The 21,545-nt window shown below is 46.0% G+C and overlaps 1 protein-coding gene across 1 annotated transcript in view; it reads right to left on the reverse strand.

Moving 5' to 3' along the window:
• brf1b (BRF1 general transcription factor IIIB subunit b) overlaps positions 1 to 21,545 on the reverse strand; it is a 516,534-nt gene that overhangs the window by 73,110 nt on the left and 421,879 nt on the right. The gene's annotated exons all lie outside the window — the stretch shown is intronic.

Genomic DNA, 21,545 nt, shown 5'->3' on the forward strand with positions numbered 1-21,545 from the left:
CTGTTGGGGCGGATGACTAAAACCTTGTTCAAAGAGGTAGGGTTTAAGGAGGAAAGGTGAGGATGGGCAGCACAGTGGAGCAGTGGTCAGCACTGCTGCCTCACGGCGCCGAGGTCCCAGGTTCGATCCTGGCTCTGGGTCACTGTCCGTGTGGAGTTTGCACATTCTCCCCGTGTCTGCGTGGGTTTCGCCCCCACAACCCAAAGATGTGCAGGGTAGGTGGATTGCCTCCTTAATTGGAAAAAAATGAATTGGGTAATCTGAATTTATTTTTTTTAAATTAAAATATATGAGGAAACATTTTCCAAAAAATTGTATAAACTGGAAAATTGTACAATAGGAGCACTGTACTGCTTTTGTCGATGTGATGGGAAGTAGGGAAAATACCATGTTGTCCATCAATATCTATAGCTCCCCATTCCACACCCACGTTTAGAAAGCTTTGAATAACCATACTGGGTCATTTAGGACAGCAGAGGCCATTGAAATAAGTTCCGAGGCGTGTTCCAGTGTTCCTCAGCTGGGTAAGGTTAATGTGCCTTTGAAGTTTCTCTTCAATGATGCTGAATTAGCCTTTCAGCTTGCCTTGGGTTTCGGTACAAAGACAAGATTTTATTATATAAAACAAGTACTGTTTTGAAGAGGAACAAGTGAAAACGGGACATTTTGAAAACTGGCTGGGGGAGGGGGGTATTCCTTGGGCTGCACATTGGACAAGTCTGCTGTGGAGAGGACAGGCCCAGTTTGCCCAATCTACCTTCACAGGACAATCCTGCCAACCTGATAACAAATCTGGTGAACATTTGTTACATTCCCTCTATGGAAATACTGACCAAAACTGCTCAAAGAACTCCATGTGTGATCTAACTAAGGTTCTATACAATTGAAGCAAGACTTTACTACTCCTGTACTCATATCCTCTTGCAATAAAGGCCAAAATATTATTAGCCTTCCTAATTGCTTGTTGCACCTGCTTTCAGTGACTTATTGACAAGGACACCCAGGTCCCATTGTAGATCTACAATTTGTACCATTTTGGAAATACTCCACACACCGGTTCCTCCTACTACAGTGGATGCCCTCACGTTTTCTCGCATTAAACCCCACCAGCCATGTTCATGCCCACTCATTGAATATGTTCAAATTTCCTTAAAGCCTGGCAGCACGGTGGCGCAGTGGGTTAGCCCTGCTGTCTCACGGTGCCGAGGTCCCAGGTTCGATCCCGGCTCTGGGTTACTGTCCGTGTGGAGTTTGCACATTCTCCCCGTGTCTGCGTGGGTTTTGCCCCCACAACCCAAAGATGTGCAGGCTAGGTGGATTGGCCTCGATAAATTGCCCCTTAATTGGAATAAATGAATTGGGTACTCTAAATTTTTTTTTTTTTTTATAAACTAAATTCCCTTAAAGCCACTTTATACCTTCCTCACAAAACACATTCCCGCCTGGCTTTGTGTCACCCATCAACTTGGAAATATTACATTTGGTTCCCATATCAAAATCATTGACATATATTGTAAAGAGCTGGGGCCCAAGTACTGCGGTACCCCACTAACCACAGCCTGTCAATGAGAGAATGACCCATTTATTCCTAATCTCAGTTCTCTGCCTGTTAGCCAATCCTCAATCCGTACCAGTACATTGTTTCCTATTCTCTGTGCATTATTTTATCTAACCAACCTCCTGTGGGAACTTCATCAAATATATTCTGAAAATGCAATTACACCACGTCCACCGACTCCCCTGGGTTTTTTGTGCCTTGAAGGAATGTACAATTGCTGTAAAATATGTAATAATTCTTTGAAGACTACCCAATGATTATGTACCATCGTGATGTTTAATGTGCTTTCCCAATCCACCTCAGCCAATTTGACCCTCATATCTTCATAGTTTCCGTTATTCAACTTTAACTCTCTGGCTTCAGATTGAGCTCCCCCACTCTCAAACATAATGTGGAATTCAGGGCAGCACGGTGGCGCAGTGGTTAGCCCTGCTGCCTCACGCCGCCGAGGTCCCAGGTTCGATCCCAGCTCTGGGTCACTATCTGTGTGGAGTTTGCACGTTCTCCCCCTGTTTGCGTGGGTTTTGCCCCCACGACCCAAAATGATGTGTAGGGTAGGAGGATTGGCCACGCTAAATTGCCCCTTAATTGGAAATAATGAATTGGGTACTCTAAATTTTTTTTTTTAAAACAACATAATGTGAAAATTCCATCATATTGTGGTCACTCATTCCTAAATGTTCTTTTACAATACGAAGTCTTACAACACCAGGTTAAAGTCCAACAGGTTTGTTTCGATGTCACTAGCTTTCGGAGCGCTGCTCCTTCCTCAGGTGAATGAAGAGGTCTGTTCCAGAAACACATATATAGACAAATTCAAAGATGCCAGACAATGCTTGTACTGAACAGAACGGACTACTGCAAAGACGCATATAGACAATGCTAGGAATGCGAGCATTAGCAGGTGATTAAATCTTTACAGATCCAGAGATGGGGTAACCCCAGGTTAAAGTGGTGTGAATTGTATCAAGCCAGGACAGTTGGTAGGATTTTGCAGGCCAGATGGTGGGAGATGAATGTAATGCAACATGAATCCCAGGTCCCGGTTGAGGCCGCACTCATGTGTGCGGAACTTGGCTATAGGTTTCTGCTCGGCGATTCTCGCTTACTAATATATTGATCCCACCCCTTATTGTCAACGCAATACTCCCTCCTTTTGTCTATTCTTTTACAAGATTATGAATTAACCCTTTTTCATTACATAATATTTGATCTAGTCTGTTATTCAGCATACTGCCATAGAAAACCATTCCAGACACACTCCAGAAACTTGTCCTCCACAGCATTAGTGCTCAATAGATTTACCCAGTCTTTCTGCAGATTGAAGTCACCCATGCCACATGCTTCCCCAATCGCCTGATTAATACCATGCCCCACACACTGCTGGCCTATAATCAACTCCTACCAATGTATGCTGTGTTATGATAAAAAGGGTAGTTTTAAGGGAATTATATTGGTAAATATTATAACTAAGGTAAATTACTGCGGGTGCTGGAATCTGAAACAAAACAGGAAATGTTGGACAATCCCAGTGTGTAATTGTTCATTACATTTTTCATATTTAATAAATGTTTTTTTCCTTATTGTTCAAACTAATTAGCAATCCTGGGACTCTGTTCCTCCATGTTTTATTTTCAAAAAAGGTACAAGCTAGTCTTCTGAGCCAGGGTTCCATTGTGGGATCTTCCTGTGCAATTGTAACACCAACTGGGATCGTAACAGCTGCCCTTTGCTGTTACTTAGCTCCATCAAAACAGAGTCCACATTTTGCTACTCCAATCTGAGATTCTCGCTGACTAATATATTGATCCCACCCCTTATTGTCAACGCAATACTCCCTCCTTTTGTCCATCCTTCCTGAATGTCAAATGCCTTGAATATTCAGTTCACAGTCTTGGTTCCCCCTGTAGCCACGTTTCCATAATGGCAATTAGATCATACCTATTTAACTCAATTTTTGCCTTTAAATTATCTATATTGTTAGCTCAGTTGACTGGGCAGCTGGTTTGTGATGCGTAGCAAGGCCAACAGCCTGGATTCAATTCCCATACCGGCTGAGGTTATTCATGAAGGTGCTGCCTTCTCAACCTCGCCTCTCGCCTGAGGGTAAATCACCACCAGTCAGCTCTCTTCAAAAGGGAGAGCAGCCTATAGTCACCTGGAACTGTGGCGACATTTAATTGTTCTGAATACTGCACACATTCAGGTAGTGTCATGTGAGTGTCCCTTGAAGAAAGATTTTTGTTTTATCACATGGCTTCAGTGATGTCATTTTGTGGGTGGAGTTGGGCTGTGGCTGTGAGGTTTTGGGTTTCAGTTTCAGTTTTGGACTCAGAGGAAGAAAGAAGTGTTTTTTTCCTTGTCTTTCTCTATTTTCATTTTACAAACTGTTCCAGGAAAAGCATTGGTTGTGGCTACCTGCCTTGGTAACTTAAAATATATAGTTTGCTTCCGGAAGGAGGTTGAACTGCTGGTTGAGACCGGTTCCGAATCTCAGGGGAAGGACCAGCCCCATTCAAGTGAGCACAGTGTGCTGGGCCACGGCCTTGAATAGGGGTTTTTGGTTTACTGGATTTTGTTATTGAATTGGAACAGCTAAGGGGGAATTCATTAAGTGTTATATATAGACTACTGTAGCTGTGTGGTGCATTCATGTTTGTAATTGATAAAAATTATTGCTGTGTGTTTTTATATATATATATATATATATAGATATAAAAATGTTAACAACATTCTTAGAAAAAAGCTTGTTTTGATGGAAGTGTCTGGGAAGTCTGATGAATCACACCTGAGGCGAAGGCTCTTGTGTTCATCATAGCCAAATTCAACATAAAGGTTGTAGGTCAGGTGGATTCCATAATATACTTTGGAGTTTCTAAGCCCTGGCCCATATTAGTAGCATACCCTTCACTTTTGACATTATTCCTGGAGGTAGACAGGATGGGGACCCAGCAAAGCTGGAAAAGAGGAAGGAACTACAGGCGAGCTTTGACTGACTATCAACCAGGAAGGCGGTGTGCCAACTGAGGCGAGCAAGGGGTGCAGTTTACGAACATGGAAAGAAGGCAGGTCAGCTTCGGAGGGAGACGGCGGGAGGGGAAATTGTCCAGGTGCGGGACAGGGCAGGGAAGTTGGTGGTGGCTCCCGATCAGATTAACAAGGTCTTTGAGAAATTCTATGAGAGGTTGTACAGGTCAGAGCCACCTGGGGGAGGCAGTGAGATGGGCTGGAGTACCCGAGTTAGGGGAGGTGCGCAGGGCTACATTAGAAGGACCGATAGTGGAACAGGACGTTAAAGATGCGATTGGGAGGATGCAGTCGGGGAAGGTGGCAGGACCTGATGGCTTTCCGGTGAAATATTATGAAAAATTCAAGGATAAGCTGGCAGACCTGATGGTGGAGATGTTTGAGAAGGCGATAGGGAAGGGGGTGTTACCCCACCCGTAGGGTAGGGACTCACTTTAGATACCTGGGGGTGCAGGTTGCTCGGTGGGGGGGGGGCTCCGTAGGTACAACATTTCTAGTTTGGTGGGGAGAGTGAAAGCTGATCTGGCAAGGTGGGATGGTCTCCCTGTCACTGGTGGGTCGGGTACAGGTGGTTAAAATGAACGTGTTGCCTCGATTTTTGTTTATCTTCCAATGCCTGCCGATTTTCCTGCCAAAGGCTTTTTTTTTTTAAGAGAGATTGAAGGAATGATTACCTTGTTCATATGGGGAGGGAAGGTGGTCAGAGTTAGAAAGGTGCTGCTACAGAGAGGAAGGCAGGCAGGGGGGTTGGGTCTTCCGAACCTGATGTATTATTACTGGGCGGCGAATGTGGAGAAGGTGCGGAGCTGGGTCAGAGGGATTGACTCCCAATGGGTCAGAATGGAGGAGAGATTGTGTAGGGGGTCGGGATTGAAGGCGCTAGCAACAGCGGCACTCCATATGGCCCCGGGGAGATACTCAGGGAGTCCGGTAGTAATAGCTTCGCTGAGAATTTGGAGGCAGTTTCGCCAACACTTCGGGTTGGGGGCAGGGTCAAGGGAAATGCCGATTCGGGCGAACCACAGATTTGAGCCAGGGGAGTGGGACGGGAATTTTCGGAGATGGGAAGAGAAGGGGATTAAGTCACTAAAAGATTTGTTTCTTGGGGGTCGGTTTGCAGGATTGAAGGAGCTGGAAGCAAAGTATGGGCTGGAGCAGGGTGAAATGTTTAGATACATGCAGGTTCGAGACTTTGTCAGAAAGGAGATACAGAGCTTCCCGGTGGAGCCGGCCTCCACATTGCTGGAGGAGGTGCTGACGACAGAAGGCTGGAGAAAGGGATAGTGTTGGCGGTTTACGGGGCAATTTTGGAAGAGGAGAAGGCACCACTGGAAGGGATCAAAGCAAAATGGGAGGAAGAGTTGGGAGAGGGTATGGAGGAGGGGTTCTGGTGTGAGGTGTCCCGTTGAGCGAATGCCTCCACCTTGTGCGCGAGGTTGGGGCTGATACAGCTGAAGGTGGTATATAGAACACACCTCATAAGGGCGAGGATGAGCCGACTCTATGAGGGGGTAGAAGATGTGTGTGAACGTTGCGGATGGGCGGCCCCGTGAATCACGTTCATATGTTTTGGTCCTGTCCAAAGCTGGAGGATTACTGTAAGGAGGTGTTTAGGGTAATCTCTATAGTGGTGCACGTGAAACTGGACCCGGGCCCTCGGGAGGCCATATTCGGGGTGTCGGACCAGCCGGGGTTGGAAACGGGCGCGGAGGCAGATGTTGTAGCCTTCGCCTCGTTGATCGCCCGAAGGCAGATCCTGTTGGGATGGAGATCAACCTCTCCACCCTGTGCCCTGGCATGGCGGGGGGACCTGTTGGAATTCTTAACGCTTGAGAAGGTTAAGTTTGAACTGAGGGGAAGGATGGAGGGATTCTACAATTCATGGGCGTTATTCATTATGCACTTTCAAGAACTGGATAACATTGAACATTGGGGGGGGACGGGGGGGGGGACTGTATGTGTTAATGGTGACTATGGGTGATTCCTAATTCCTTTTTGTTATTTGTTTATGTTAACATGTGGGCCAATGTTTGGGGGTTTGGTGGGATTGTTGTTGTTGAGATGGGATTGATCCTACATTCGTTACTGATTATTGTTTATTGTTGGTGGGTGCAAATTTGGGAGAAAATGTGAAAAAGGAGGAAAATAAAAATATTTTAAAATTTTTTTTGACATTATTCCAGATTATAAGATTAGTTGAATGCCTGCCTTCTAATCCCGCTTGCTACTTTTCTTCTTTCTGTTACCAGCTTTACCCCCTTCCAATTTCAGCTACCCTCAGATTCCTATCCCCCTAACAAGTTAGTCTGAACCCTCCCCAACAGCAGCAGCAGATCTCCCTGCGAGGATATTGGTCCCAGGCCTGATGAGGTGTAACACATCCACATTACACTTCCCACCTGCCCCAGAACCAGTCCTAATATCTCAGGAATCTAAAGCCCTCTCTCCTACACCAATTCTCCAGCCACGTGTTTAGACACTCAATCCTTCTATTCCTCTGCTCACAAGCACATGGAACTGGGAATAATCCTGAAATGACTGCTTCTGGCGTCCTGCCTTTTACATTTCCTTCCCAACTCCCTAAAATCTGCTTTCACGACCCCATCCCTCTTTCTACCTATGTCATTGGCACCAATGTAAACCATGGCCTCTAGCGATTCACCTTCTCCCAGCAGGATGCCTTCAGCCACTCCATGACATCCTTGACCCTCGCACCAGGGAGGCAACACACCATCCTAGTCACGTTTATAGTAGCATAAATGCCTGTAAGATCCCATGACTGTTGAACCCCTATCATTATTGCTCTCCCACTCTTCTTCCTCCTCTCCCGAGCAGCTGAACCACCTGTAGATCCACAGACCTGGCTCTGGCTGCACTGCACTGAGGAACCATTGCCCTCCCCAGTATCCAATATGGAAAACCCATTAGCAAGCAAGATAGGCTCAGGGGACTCCTGCGTACTACCTGCCCGGTCTTCTTCGACTGCCTGGCGGTCACTCATTCCCTCTCTGTTTGCATGTTCCTAACCTGCGGTGTGACCTCCTCCTTAAATGTGCTATCCCCCTAGTTCTCCGCCTCGAAGATTTTCCCACAGTGCCTCCAGCCACCACTTGAGTTCCGAAAGCCAGAGCTCAAGCTTCTGCAGCTGGTGACACTTCCTCCAGGTGTGCTCACCTCGGACACATGGTGCGTCTATGATTTCCCACATACCGCAGGATATACATCCCAGTCAGCCGAGCTGACCTGCTCTACCTATCTTAAAAAAACTATTTATTACAATTCGAATAAGGAGAATAACTTACCAGTTACTCGCCAATTAGTTTCTTCCCCAATACTGAAGTAAGAGCCAACTACAGGAGGCTGAAAAAGGGAGACAAAGGAAGGAGTACCTGCCTCACCTAAGTCCCTCCCTCAACAAACTCCCTGCTTGACACTGTGCACTCAAAATGCCACTCAGGGTTGACCAAGCAGTACTGAAGGCCCCTGAATTTATACTTTCTGAAAAACAACTGATTCAAACTTCTGAAAAACTCCCTAATTAACTAGCTGCAGCTGCTCAAGGAGCTTGTATACCCGTTTAAAGCTTGAATAAACTGGAGTACTTTTTAGTTGATTGTTAAATGTAAAAAACACTTCAACTAAACACAGAAATTAACCTTTAAAACTCCCTCAGCAGCTCTCAGTGCTACATTGCAATAAGTGCTTCATTGGCTGCTACTCACTTTGGGACATCCGGCGGGGGTGGGGGGTGGGGGGTGTCAGGAAAGGCGCTAAAAGGCAGGATGGCAGGAGATTGACTTTGGTATTTTTGTCTCACACCTGTACCATAGTGTGTGTGTGTGTGTGAGGGATGTATTGGCCACAAGAGCTAATCATTCATTATCTAAAGAGATGTATTTCCATCTCTCCTCACCTGTTGCTCTCTGATCAAAATGGAAAATAACTAATTTCCTACATCATATCTGAATAAGCTACATTAGCCAGTGGAACTTCAGTTCTTCGACCTCTGTGAGGGTGCAAACCCAGCATCTCACTTCTACCCTGACAACACACAGTGGCCGGGAATGATCAGACACTGATTAGAAACAGGAGTTCTTATTTCTTTTAAGATTCCTTCCTGGGATACTGGCAGGGTCAACAGCTTTCGCTGCAGCCCCAGCTGTTGCCAAGTAGGTGGTAGTGGCCCTTTTTCTGGACCCACTGCAGTGTGTGTGGTAACAATGCTCCCACAGTGGTGTCAGATAGGAAGAGTGGCCTAGTGATGACGAAGGAACAGTCAGCGTATATCAGAAGGTCGATGGTGTGTAAGTTGGAGGGGATCTTGGCAGGAGGTGGTGTTCCCATGTACGCGCAGCCTTCGTCCTTCTAGGTGGTAAAGGCCGTGGACTTTGGAGGTGCTGTCACAAACCTCTTGGCTAGTTACTGTGTCGTTGGCACGCACAGCAGCAGAAGAAACTGGAGTTGGCTTTAGACCATAAGACATAGGAGCAGAATTAGGCCACTCGGCCCATCGAGTCTGCTCCGCCATTCAATCATGGCTGATATTTTTCTCATCCCCATTCTCCTGTCTTCTCCCCAGAACGCCTGATCCTTTTATTAGTCAAAAACCTACCTATCTCTGTCTTAAAGACACTCAGTGAATTGGGTTCCACAGCCTTCTGCGGCAAAGAGTTCCACAGCTTTCCTGCCCCTTAGTGAACAGCTCAGCTGATTGCTCACTCGGGCAGAGAGAAGCCAATTTTAGTCACTCCACTGTCACAATAATTAGATTAGAAGACACAACACAATGCAGAGAGCAAACCTGAGGCCTTCAAATTGCACCAGTCAATTCTACACCACACGTACCTAAGAACATTTGCATTGATTTAGCGCTTTATAACATCTCTCATACATGGCACAGACAAATGTACATCATAAAAAATTAACTTGTATTTATATAGCGTGTTTCATATCCTGAGATGTTCCAAAAGCACTTAGTAGCTGATTAATTATTTTTGAAGTGGTTATTTTATAGTTAACGAGCACACAAGCTGGAAATCTGAAATAAAAAGCAGAAAATGCTGGAAAATCTCAGCAGGTCAGGCTGTCTTTCTCGGCATAGAATATACGGAGTTAAACTTTCAAGTCTTTCACCAGAGTAATGGTCAGTTACTGTCACTTGATGCTGTTAGGCGAGAGACAATTGTTGGTCAAGATACCAGGAAGGCCCCCCCTGCATTCAGACAGGCAAAAAGGAAAAGGAGGTGGGTGACATTGTCAGTAAAGGATGAAATCAATGCAATAGGGATATTGGCTCAAAAAAAAAGCGAGATGTAGAATCAGTCTGGCTGGAGTTGAGAGGCAACATGGGGAGGACAACATGAATGGAAGTTGTCTATAGGCCTCCATCAATAGTGGTAGGGGATGGCATTAACCAGGTAAGTAGAGATGCTTTAGTAAGGATGCTACAGTAGTTATGGGTGACTTTAATCTGCATATAGATTGGGAAAAACAAATTAGCAATAATAATGTGGCGAATGTATTCCTGGAGCGTGTACGAGATTTTGTTTAGACCGAGGAACCAGGTGGGAACAGGCTATGCTACATTTGGCAGTATGCATTGATTTTAAAAAATAAATTTAGGGAACCCAATTTATTTTTTTCAATTAAGGGGCAATTTAGCGTGGCCAATCCACCTAGCCTGCACATCTTTGGGTTGTGGGGGCGAAACCCACGCAAACACATGTGTAAACTCCACACGGACAGTGACCCAGAGCTGGGATTGAACCTGGGACCTCGGCGCCGTGAGGCTGCAAGGCTGACCCACTGCGCCACCGTGCTGCCCCGCAGTATGCATTGATAAGGTGTTAATGAATAATATTGTTGTGGGGGTTCCTTTAGGGAAAATTCTGGGTCCTTGTTACGTGGTCTAATTAACGTTTCATAGCGGTGACAGCCTCACCGGGTCGGGCTTCGGGAAGCTGACGGCAGTTCTTGCTGCACTTGGAAAACGCACCGCACTTAGAAACCCTTGCATTAAATCGTTCCGGGTAGGAAACCCGGTGCAAATCATGCCAGCTGTTCCAGTGTGATTCTCATCGTGATCCTCCCACAATTAGTCATTCTTTTGGGGCCAGAGTTGATTCGTGCCCAAAATGTGTAGTGTGGGACCCGGAAACATTGGCAGTGGTGGATCCTCAGGGGGCGGCGCCCTGAGTTCAGAATAACCCTACAGCCCACCCCCCCACTCTCACCCACAAATATCCTATCCCCCCGCCCCAACACCGCCGACAAAGACCTCACCTTCTCACAGGCATCAGCCCCCCAAAAACCCCAATCGCCAGTACCAGAATCTCCCCCCCCCCCCCCCCCCCCCCCCCCCGTTGAGCGACACTGCATTATGGCGTTGCCAAATTCCCCACCTCATGTCCTCCCTCTCCCTTTTGGGCTTGGCCCTTGGCATTGCTCCACGGCAGGGAGCAGTGCTCTTCCATGTCCCTTGACCATCTGTGGGCTACAAAGGCCTCTGAGCCCTGTGACGTGGTCATCGCACGATCCAAGAGAATTCAACAATGGCTGTGAGAAGGTCCTCACTGGGGCGCCCTTGCACTTGATAAGAATAATAATCGCTTATTGTCACAAGTAGGCTTCAATGAAGTTACTGTGAAAAGTCCCTAGCTTCCACATTCCAGCGCCCGTTCGGGGAGGCCTTGTTCTGCATTACAAGCCAGCTTTATTGTTTGAGTGATGCCAGCTGCTTCTATGGTGGAAAAGTACCTCCAAGCCTGCTGTTCAAGCATCAGAGGTTGAAGAAGATCCAGTCTAAAAAAATTGCTGTCAGACAGAGTTAATTTTGCTGTCTAGGAAGCACTTCAGAGTTAGAAACAAATCCACTCCAGAAAGAATGTGGCCAGACAAGGCACCCACTCAAAATAGGACACACTTTTAGAGTTAATGGACCATGAAGTGATATACAAACAATCAAAGGGAAACCCTCCTTTGAGGTAGCCTTCAGCTGTCAATCAAGAGGCTTGTAAAAGTCAATTAGATGTGAAATGCAACGTAAACAACCAAGTACAAAGGGATAAAAGCAGGCATACCGCAGCATTGAAACCACAGAGCCGATTGAAACTTCAAGGGGAGTGAAATGTTCCTCCCAGAAAGAAGATGCAGAATTTCTCTGTACTGAGAGAGGAATTTTGGACAGACAGGCTGCAGCTGTGTTTTGCCCTGTTATGGGGTATTAAACAATGAAAGAATGCGGCTTCAAGATTTCACAGATCAAAGTGACCTCATCGGGAGAGAACCCCCCCCCCCCCCCCACTTGCCCCCTTCCAGCCCAGCCTGATCCCCCTAACTCCCACCCCTTCCCACAGCATCTAATCTGTGAATCATTCAACTTTAAATTCGCTGCTGAGATTAAAATGAAGGTAAATTAGCGTGATCGGTTTTCTGACCTTTTAAAAAAAAAATTATTTAGAGTGCCCAATTCATTTTTTCCAATTAAGGGGCAGTTTGGTGTGGCCAATCCACCTACCCTGCACATCTTTGGGTTGTGGGAGCGAAACCCACAGGGAGAATGTGCAAACTCCACACGGACAGTGACACAGAGCCGGGATCGAACCTGGGACCTCGGCGCCGCAGGCAGCAATGCTAACCACTAGTTTTCTGACCTTTCTGTGTGAGATCCTGATAACACCAGTTGGAGTGGCCGAGAGAATCAGAAACTGTTTCGGGACTCTACCGCAATTCTCCAGACAGTGGGATTTGCGGCAGGCACAGCGTGGCTGGGGAATCGCCCAGGGGATGTGTTATTTGTCAACCGCCTTGATTCTGTCGGTTCTACAATCCTGACAGCTTGAAGGGTGGCAAATCTGACCCTGTTATTTAAAAAAGGAGGGAGGGAGTAAACAGGGAATTACAGACTGGTTGGCTGAACATCAGTCATCGGGAAAATGCACGAGTCTAAAGGATCTGATAACAGCCACTTAGAAAATATCAATGGGATTAGACAAAGTCAACATGGATTTATCAAAGGAAAATGGTTGAAGGGACACGTTTGAGCTGTAACTAGTAGAATAGATAAGGGTGAACCAGTGGATGTGGTGTATTTAGATTTTCAGAAAACGTTTAATAAAGTCCCACATAAGAGGTCAATGTGCAAAATTAAAGCGCATGGGATTGGGTGTAATATATTGGCATGGATTGAGAATTAGTTAACAGACTTCAAACAGGGAGGAATAAATAGGTCTTTTTCGCAGTGGTAGGTGATGACCAGTGCGGCACTGCAGGGATCAGTACTTGGGCCCCAGCTATTCACAATATATTACCAATGATTGGATAAAGAAACAAAATGTAATGTGTCCAAGTTTGCTGGTGACACAAATCTAGGTTGGGAGGGGGGGGGGGGGGTGAGGTTAATGCAAAGAGGTTTCAAGGCGATTTAAGATCAGTTGAGTGAGTGGGCAAATACATGGCAAATGCAGTTATAATGTGGATAAAGGTGAAATTATCCAGGAAAAACAATGGCAAAGTTATTAAATGGTGATAGATTGGAAAATGTTGATGTGCAAAGGAACCTGGGTGTGCGAGCACACCAGTCACTGAAAGCAAGCATGCAGGTACAGCAAGCAGCTAGGATGGCAAATGGTAAGTTGGCCTTGATTGCAAGCGGATTTGAGTACAGGAGCAAGGATGTCTTACTGCAGCTGTACAGGGACTTGGTGAGCCCACACTGGAGTATTGTGTCCAGTTTTGGTCTCCTTATCTCGGAAAGGATATACTTAACATAGAGGGAGTGCAGCGAAGGCTCACCAGACTGGTTCCTAGGATGGCAACATTGTCATACGAGGAGAAATTGGGCCCACTAGGCCTGTATTCATTAGATTTTAGAGAGGATTTCTTTTACAGCGAATTAAGTGTAGTCACTGTTGTAACGTACTGTACAAAACACAGCATCCGATTTATGCACAGCAAGATTATATAAACTAAGAGGAGATAAACAAACATGAATAATTTTTTAGTGGTGTTGATTGAAGGATAAATATTGGCCAGGATATGAGAGTGTACTACCCCGCTCCTCTGTGTATTAGAGCTGAGAGACCTTGTACCTCCAGCCGAGAGGGCAGGCACGTCCCTGGTTTAGCGTGTCTCCTCCGAAAGTTGGCACCTTCGACACTGTAGCACTCCCTCAGTGGGAGATCATGCACCCGCGTCCTAGAATGGGGCTCAAATCCATAATGTTTTGATTTAGAGACATGAGTGTTACCCCCTGATCTGGGGCTAGGCATCTTCAATAATGAAACCTCAACAAGATAATAAAATCAAGTGAATCTTCAACAGAACTCGCATTTCCCTCTAGTTCAGAGAGCAGAGAATACTGTATATGGTACTGTGGCATTGAAAAGTAACTACTTGTGCCAACATTTTAAGATGTATAGCAACCTCCAAATACTGCATCAGATTTTCCCACAGCAACATCATGATTTACAGTGATAATTTGTGTTGACGAATCCGGACAAAACAGCCAACTTTATTCGCTGTGCCAGTGTGCCGCGGTACTCCACATACCTTCACACACCAGGTACCAACATCAGAGAAGTCATTAGCATAGACAGAGATCAGGTCTGAACAAATTAGCATCGTAATAAAAGGCAAGCTCATCCGAATGAGGCAGAGATGGTGGTGAGCAAAAAGAAAAGACTGACCGTGTACGACCCCAGAATATTAATCACTCTCCTTTTTTTTAAAAAGGAAAATCTGAATTTTCTTCAGTTCTCAGTGAAAGATTCAGAATGACAGCTGAAATGAAACCCCTTTCAAATTAAAAATCATACTTTTAGTCAGGAAAACATACGGCATTGTTAATGCCCTGCCTCAATTGTATCCTGGCGATACAGGTCTTTCTGGATAAAGCTCCATGTGATTCAGCAACCGTCACACCGTAACCAAAGGTACATTTTATGCAGGCGTGTGGAAGGTTATTTGACTGCAGCAGCATCACCATTCAGCTTGATCTTGTTCTCATCCAGTTCTTTGTTCTTTGAAAGACATATGCCTTCTGTACAGAAATGTACATGTATTTAGGCTGCCTCAGGTGCCTGTGGATATGAAGTTGCCATTTCACAGTGCTACGCCGCAGTAGCGACACAAGTGGTGTTAAGAACAAAGAACAAACAAAAATTACAGCACAGGAACGGGCCCTTCGGCCCTCCAAGCCTGTGCCGACCATGCTGCCCGTCTAAACTAAAATCTTCTACACTTCCTGGGTCCGTATCCCTCTATTCCCATCCTATTCATGTATTTGTCAAGATGCCCCTTAAATGTCACTATCGTCCCTGCTTCCAACACCTCCTCCGGTAGCGAGTTCCAGGCACCCACTACCCTCTGTGTAAAAAACTTGCCTCGTACATCTCCTTTAAACCTTGCCCCTCGCACCTTAAACCTATGCCCCCTAGTAATTGACCCCTCTACCCTGGGAAAAAGCCTCTGACTATCCACTCTGTCTATGCCCCTCATAATTTTGTAGACCTCTATCAGGTCGCCCCTCAACCTCCGTCGTTCCAGTGAGAACAAACCGAGTTTATTCAACCTCTCCTCATAGCTAATGCCCTCCATACCAGGCAATATCCTGGTAAATCTCTTCTGCACCCTCTCTAAAGCCTCCATATCTTTCTGGTAGTGTGGCGACCAGAATTGAACTCTATACTCCAAGTGTGGCCTAACTAAGATTCTATACAGCTGCAACATGACTTGCCAATTTTTATACTTAATGCCCCGGCCAATGAAGGCAAGCATGCCGTATGCCTTCTTGACTACCTTCTCCACCTGTGTTGCCCCTTTCAGTGACCTGTGGACCTGTACACCTAGGTCTCTCTGACTTTCAATACTCTTGAGGGTTCTACTATTCACTGTATATTCCATACCTGCATTAGACCTTCCAAAATGCATTACCTCACATTTGTCCGGATTAAACTCCAGCTGCCATCTCTCCGCCCAAGTCTCCAAACAATCTAAATCCTGCTGTATCCTCTGACAGTACTTTAATAAAAAATAAAAAATTTAGAGTACCCAATTCATTTTTTCCAATTAAGGGGCAATTTAGCGTGGCCAATCCACCTAGCCTGCACATCTTTGGGTTGTGGGGGCGAAACCCACGCAAACACGGGGAGAATGTGCAAACTCCACACAGAGCCGGGATCGAACCTGGGACCTCGGCGCCGTGAGGCAGCAGGGGCCCTCTGACAATCTTTGTCGCTATCCGCAATTCCACCAACCTTTGTGTCATCCGCAAACTTACAAATTAGACCAGTTACATTTTCCTCCAAATCATTTATATATACTACGAACAGCAAAGGTCCCAGCACTGATCCCTGTGGAACACCACTGGTCACAGCCCTCCAATTAGAAAAGCATCCTTCCATTGCTACTCTCTGCCTTCTATAACCTAGCCAGTTCTGTATCCATCTCGCCAGCTCACCCCTGATTCCGTGTGACTAGTTGTCCGCTAACAGGATGCTGCATCAAGCCAAAAAGACATTTGGCGTGTTACACAAATACGTAATGTGCTATATGAATTTCCGGGCCAGTGCGATGCTGGGTATGTAGTTTGCATGGCCCAAAGAAGGCGGATTGTGTCAAACAGCATGTTCCTTTGGCTTTTACAACAGACAAAGTCCATACCCAACCAGCCCCTGCTTGCAAAACTCAAAACAGAGTGTTACATTAGATGTTGGCAGGGTGGTGGTGGAGAGGATTCAAGGGTCGGGAGTGGTAAAGGTACGGTAGATTTCCGGGAGGGTTTGAGAGCCAGGAATGAGGTGCACATGCTGACTGAGGGAGTTCCAGAGAACGGGATGATGAGCAGAGAATAATGAATCGCAATTGGGAGAAGGATACTGGATGACTGGATTTTTCTGCTCCGTGTGACTCGATTGGGGATTACATCTGCGATATACTAGTTCACTAATGTCCTTTAGGGAGGGAAATCTACGACCGTTACCCAATCTGTCCTTTATGCAACTCCAGATCCACAGCAGTGGATGACCCCGGCATACAACTCGGTTATATTCAACAAGACCATGGCCTTCTCAAGGGCAATTAGGGATGGGCGAAGATGCTGGTTGTATGAGTGATACCCAGATCCCGTGATCCACAGAAACATGCTGATCTGGATGGCTTGGTATTGCCCCAGTCTTTTTCAAGAACTGACCTTCAAATCTGGTACAGCGTTTGTAGCTTTAAAAATGTTATGCTGTCTCATGGCCAAGACACGGACATTAACTTTCTTCCCATCACTTGTGAATTTTGTAAGAACGCACTGACATTTCAATTATTTAATTTAACTCTAAATATAACTTTCCAGAAAGAGGTCAACAATATAATGAAATTAAACGATGGGAACCACTGGCTGTCCAAAAAACAGGAAAGTTCTCACATAAAAACAAGTTTGGCTCAACCAGTCCAGAATATTAGTTATCCTCCACGAGCCCAAATTCTAATCCGTACTCACCCTGTTCCTGTATCCCTTCAATCCCTTTCCTTCCATTGGTCAGAGTCGGCACTTTCAAAGCTGTGCAAGACTTTTTTCTATCGAGCTTTACACTATTTCAGGATGCCCCAAATCACTTCACAGTCTCCGCTGAAGAGACAGCCAATTTACACACAGTAAACTCCCACAGATAGTAATGTTTTAGTAACCAGATAATCTAACTTAGTGATGTTAGTTAAAGGATGAATATTCAGCAGGACACTGGAAATAACTCCCCTCTCATTCTTCTAAGTAATTGAGTGAAATCTTTTACATGCAGCTGGCCTCAGATTAACCTCTACTCTGGAAGCTGGCTCCCCAGCAGCACAGCTCTCCTCCGGTGCTGCGTAATGGGGCACAAGTCGCGGGAAGTGCATCGCGGCAAAATGTCGTCACCATCAGGAGAGGGCTGGCGGGATAACACAAGTCCGCCTGAAGGAGTGCACAGGGACTGTTGCACAGCCAGAAGCAAATTAGGCCAAAGATGTCTTTTAAGACTAGCTAACCTAATTCTGAATATCCAAGAGATTTACCTGCTCCTCTAGTACCTATGGCAACCAATTTATTTATAGAGAACTAATCATAGGGCATTATATGCTGCATTTATTCTGATTGAAACAGGAAACAAAGTCAATCATCTGGAACAAACAAACATTTCAAAAGTATATTTCAGTTCAGCTACACTCCCCTATCTCTAATCTCAAAGGACTTTTTTAATATTAAATCTTCATTCCTAATTGAAGACTGATAGACATTGCTATTTGTCTTCATTTGGGTTAAGATGGATATATTGTAGAACTGGGGCACTCTCAACCCATTTAGATTTAGATTTATTGTCACGTGTACCGAGGTACAGTGAAAAGTATTGTCCAGGCAGATCGTTCCATACATGAAAAAACATAGGACATACGCTAGATGCACAATGTAAATTCATAGACATTTCAGACATGTGATGCCATATAGATGTAGCTTTACCCTGCATCTGTGCAGGGATCCCGTGTACAACGGAAGTAACAGTTGTGTGTCCTTTGTAATATTTGCTTTCTTGAACTTGCATAGACAGTGGTTAGGTCTCAGTTGGAATATTGTGCCCAGTCTGGACACCACACTTCAAGTTACGCGGGTAGATTGGTGAGGTTGGAACTGTTCTCCTCAGATGCTAAAAGGCAAAGAGGAGATTTGATCGAGGTATTCAAAATCATGAGGCATCTGGACAGAGCAGAACGGGAGAAGCTGTTTCCATTGGTGGAAGGATTAAGAACGGGACGGCACAGATTTTAAGGTGATTGGTGGAAGAAGCAATCGCGACACGAGGAGAAGCTTTCTTCAGCCAGTGGGTGGTTAGGATCTGAAATGCACGGCCTGAGAGTATGCTGGCAGCAGCTTCAATCAAGGCATTCAAGAAGGAGAGGTTTGATCTCTGCTGTGATAGCCTACACTGAACTTACACGGGGACACCTGCCAGACCCTACGGAACTGTGCGAGTCTTTCAGGGCAGGAGGAGGAGGCAGAAGAAAACAATCGAAGCAAAACTCTGCAGCGAGGCTCAGCTGCAAGGAAACGGGCCTTCACAAAACGGTGCAATTGCTCCCCAGTGTGAACGCACAAACCAGCAGGATACATTAAATATTCATGGAAACCAACACGCTAATGGCTGGCATTTAGTCGTCTGTCGTTTAAATTGGACTGGAGTAAGCAGCTGTGAGGGAAGCAGGGCCCTGAATTGAGAAGATTGGGGCAGGATGAGGAAAGGGAAGAATCAGGTTCCGTACTAATATTAACATGGACAGCGATCAGATCTGGACAGCAACCTCTGACATTCCTATTTTTAGCACTGCTTGCAAGGACTCGTTGACCTAATTTGTCTCCGATGAAGATTAGCTGACTACACACCTCTTCGGTGATTTTTGCTGATGGCTTTTTAAAATAAGATTATTAATACTAAGCTATTTCAGGACCACACAGACGATGCACCAACCGAAGCTGAGGTCATACCCAAAGTCAAGGATGAGCATATTAAGCAGTTGTCATTGATCTCGGGATGATCTGCAATGATGTTTAGTTATCTCAAAATATCAATCAAATGCTGAACTTAAGATCATAATTAAATCATAATAAATAGGAGAAGTAGTCCATTCAGCCCATCAGGCCTGCTTCACCATTCAATAAGATCTGACAGTGGTCTTAACTGCATTCTCCTGCCTGTCCCCCTTAACCGTCCACTCGCTTATCAATCAAACATCTGTCCACCTCAGCCTTGAATACATTCAATGACCCAGCCTCTGCTGCTCCCTGGGGGAGGGAACTTCAACCCTCAGAGACATCAATCCTCCTTATCTCCACTTTAAATGAGACACCCCTTATTTTAAACTGTGTCCCCCAGTTCTAGATTCTGCCACGGGGGGAAACATCCGCTCGGCATGCACCCCGTCGAGTGCCCTCAGAATCTTGCATGTTTCAATAAGATCACCTCCCATTCTTCTGAACTGCAATGGGTACAAGTCCAACCTGCTCAACCTTCCCTCAAAGTGCCAGGACCCGAAGAATCAGCTGCGTGAACCCTCACTGAGCTTTCTCCAATGCAAGTGTACTCCACCCCTAAGTCAGGAGGCCAAAACTGTACAGGGTACTCCGGAGGAGTTGAGAAGGTAAATCAAGAACAATGTATTAGAAAGTTCTAACCGCTGGAGGAGGTGTTGACGACAAGAGGACTGGAGAAGGGGGCAGTGTCAGCGGTGTACGGAGCTATTCTGGAAGAGGATAAGGCATCACTGGAAGGGATCAAAGCAAAGTGGGAGGAAGAGCTGGGAGAGGTTATAGAGGAGGGGGTCTGGTGTGAGGTGCTCCGGAGAGTGAATGCCTCCACCTCATGTGCGAAGTTGGGGCTGATACAGCTGAAGGTGGTATATAGAGCGCACCTCACGAGGGTGAGGATGAGACGATTTTTTGAAGGAGTAGAGGATGTGTGTGAATGTTGGGGGGGGGGGGGGGGGGGGGAATCACGTTCATATGTTTTGGTCCTGTCCAAAGCTAGGGGAGTACTGGAAGGAGGTGTTTCGGGTAATTTCCAAGGTGGTGCGTGTGAAACTGGACCGGGTCCCCAGGAGGCCATATTCGGGGTGTCGGACCAACCAGGGTTCGAAACGGGAGCGGAGGCAGATATCATAGCCTTCGCCTCGTTGATCACCCAAAGGCGGGCGGATCCTGCTGGGATGGAGAGCAGCCTCTCCACCCAGTGCCCTGGCGTGGCGGGGGGGCCTGTTGGAATACTTGACCCTTGAGAAGGTTAAGTTGGAACTGAGGGGAAGCTCGGAGGGGTTCTACAAGTCATGGGCACTATTTATTATGCACTTTCAAGAACTGGATAACATCGAACATTAGTTGGGCGGGGGGGGGGAGCTGAGTAGATTAAGGGTGACTATGGGTAATCCCTGATTCCTTTTTGTCATTTGTTTATGTAAACATGCGGGCTGAGGTTTGGGGGTTGGTGGGCGGATGGGATTGTTGTTATTATGGGGATTTACATATCTTGCTGATTATTGTTTATTGTTGATGGGTGTAAATGTGGGAGAAAATGTGAAAAAGGAGAATAAAACATTTTTTTTTTTTTAAAAAGAAAGTTCTAGCCTTGGGTTTTAAAGGCCTTTAGCAAAAAAGGAAGAGAAAGGTGACATTTGGGGAGGGATAAATAATGAGTTTCAGTAACGGATTCTGTGACCAATCCCAAGCAGAAGAGAATAAAATTTGAATCCAATGAATCCCTACAGTGCAGAAGAAGGCCATTCGGCCCATCGAGTCTGCAGTGACCCTCCAAAAGAGGACCCGACCCATGCCCCCACCCTATACCCACCTAGCCTTTTGGACATTAGGGGGTAATTTAGCACGGCCAATCTACCTAACCTGCACATCTTTGGATTGTGGGAGGAAACCGGAGCACCCGGAGGAAACCCACGCAGACACGGGGAGAACATGCAGACTCCGCACACAGTGACCCAAGGTCAGAATTGAACCCGTGTTAACCACTGTGCTACCAGGCCGCCCTATTGGTATGATTGGTAAACACGGAAATTACTTCTGTGATTTAAATAGATAAAACTTATTGCCCATTCCATCGAATTACTTCTTACAATAGCCACCAATATGCATCACCCCTAACCTATTCCTTATCCAGCTTCTCTGCAGCAAGAGAAAATGATTCATAAATGCTGCTGCATCCCATTGAAACTGTCCTGGAACCTCAGTGAGCTCCCTGGCTTCAGAGGCAATGCCACAGATCGAGAGAGAAGATGCTGTACATGGGTTGAGAGGGAAGGCACAGAAGATCACAAGGTAATTCCATCCCCTTCCTTTTAGGGCAAAGCACCACCAGCCAGAAACCGTGAATGGCCAACATGCAAGTCCAGTGCAGTGCTGAGCAAGTGTTACAACGTCACAAGTGCTGCCGTTTGGAAA

This window comes from Scyliorhinus torazame, chromosome 2 (assembly GCF_047496885.1).
Source record: "Scyliorhinus torazame isolate Kashiwa2021f chromosome 2, sScyTor2.1, whole genome shotgun sequence".
Lineage (NCBI taxonomy): Eukaryota > Metazoa > Chordata > Chondrichthyes > Carcharhiniformes > Scyliorhinidae > Scyliorhinus > Scyliorhinus torazame.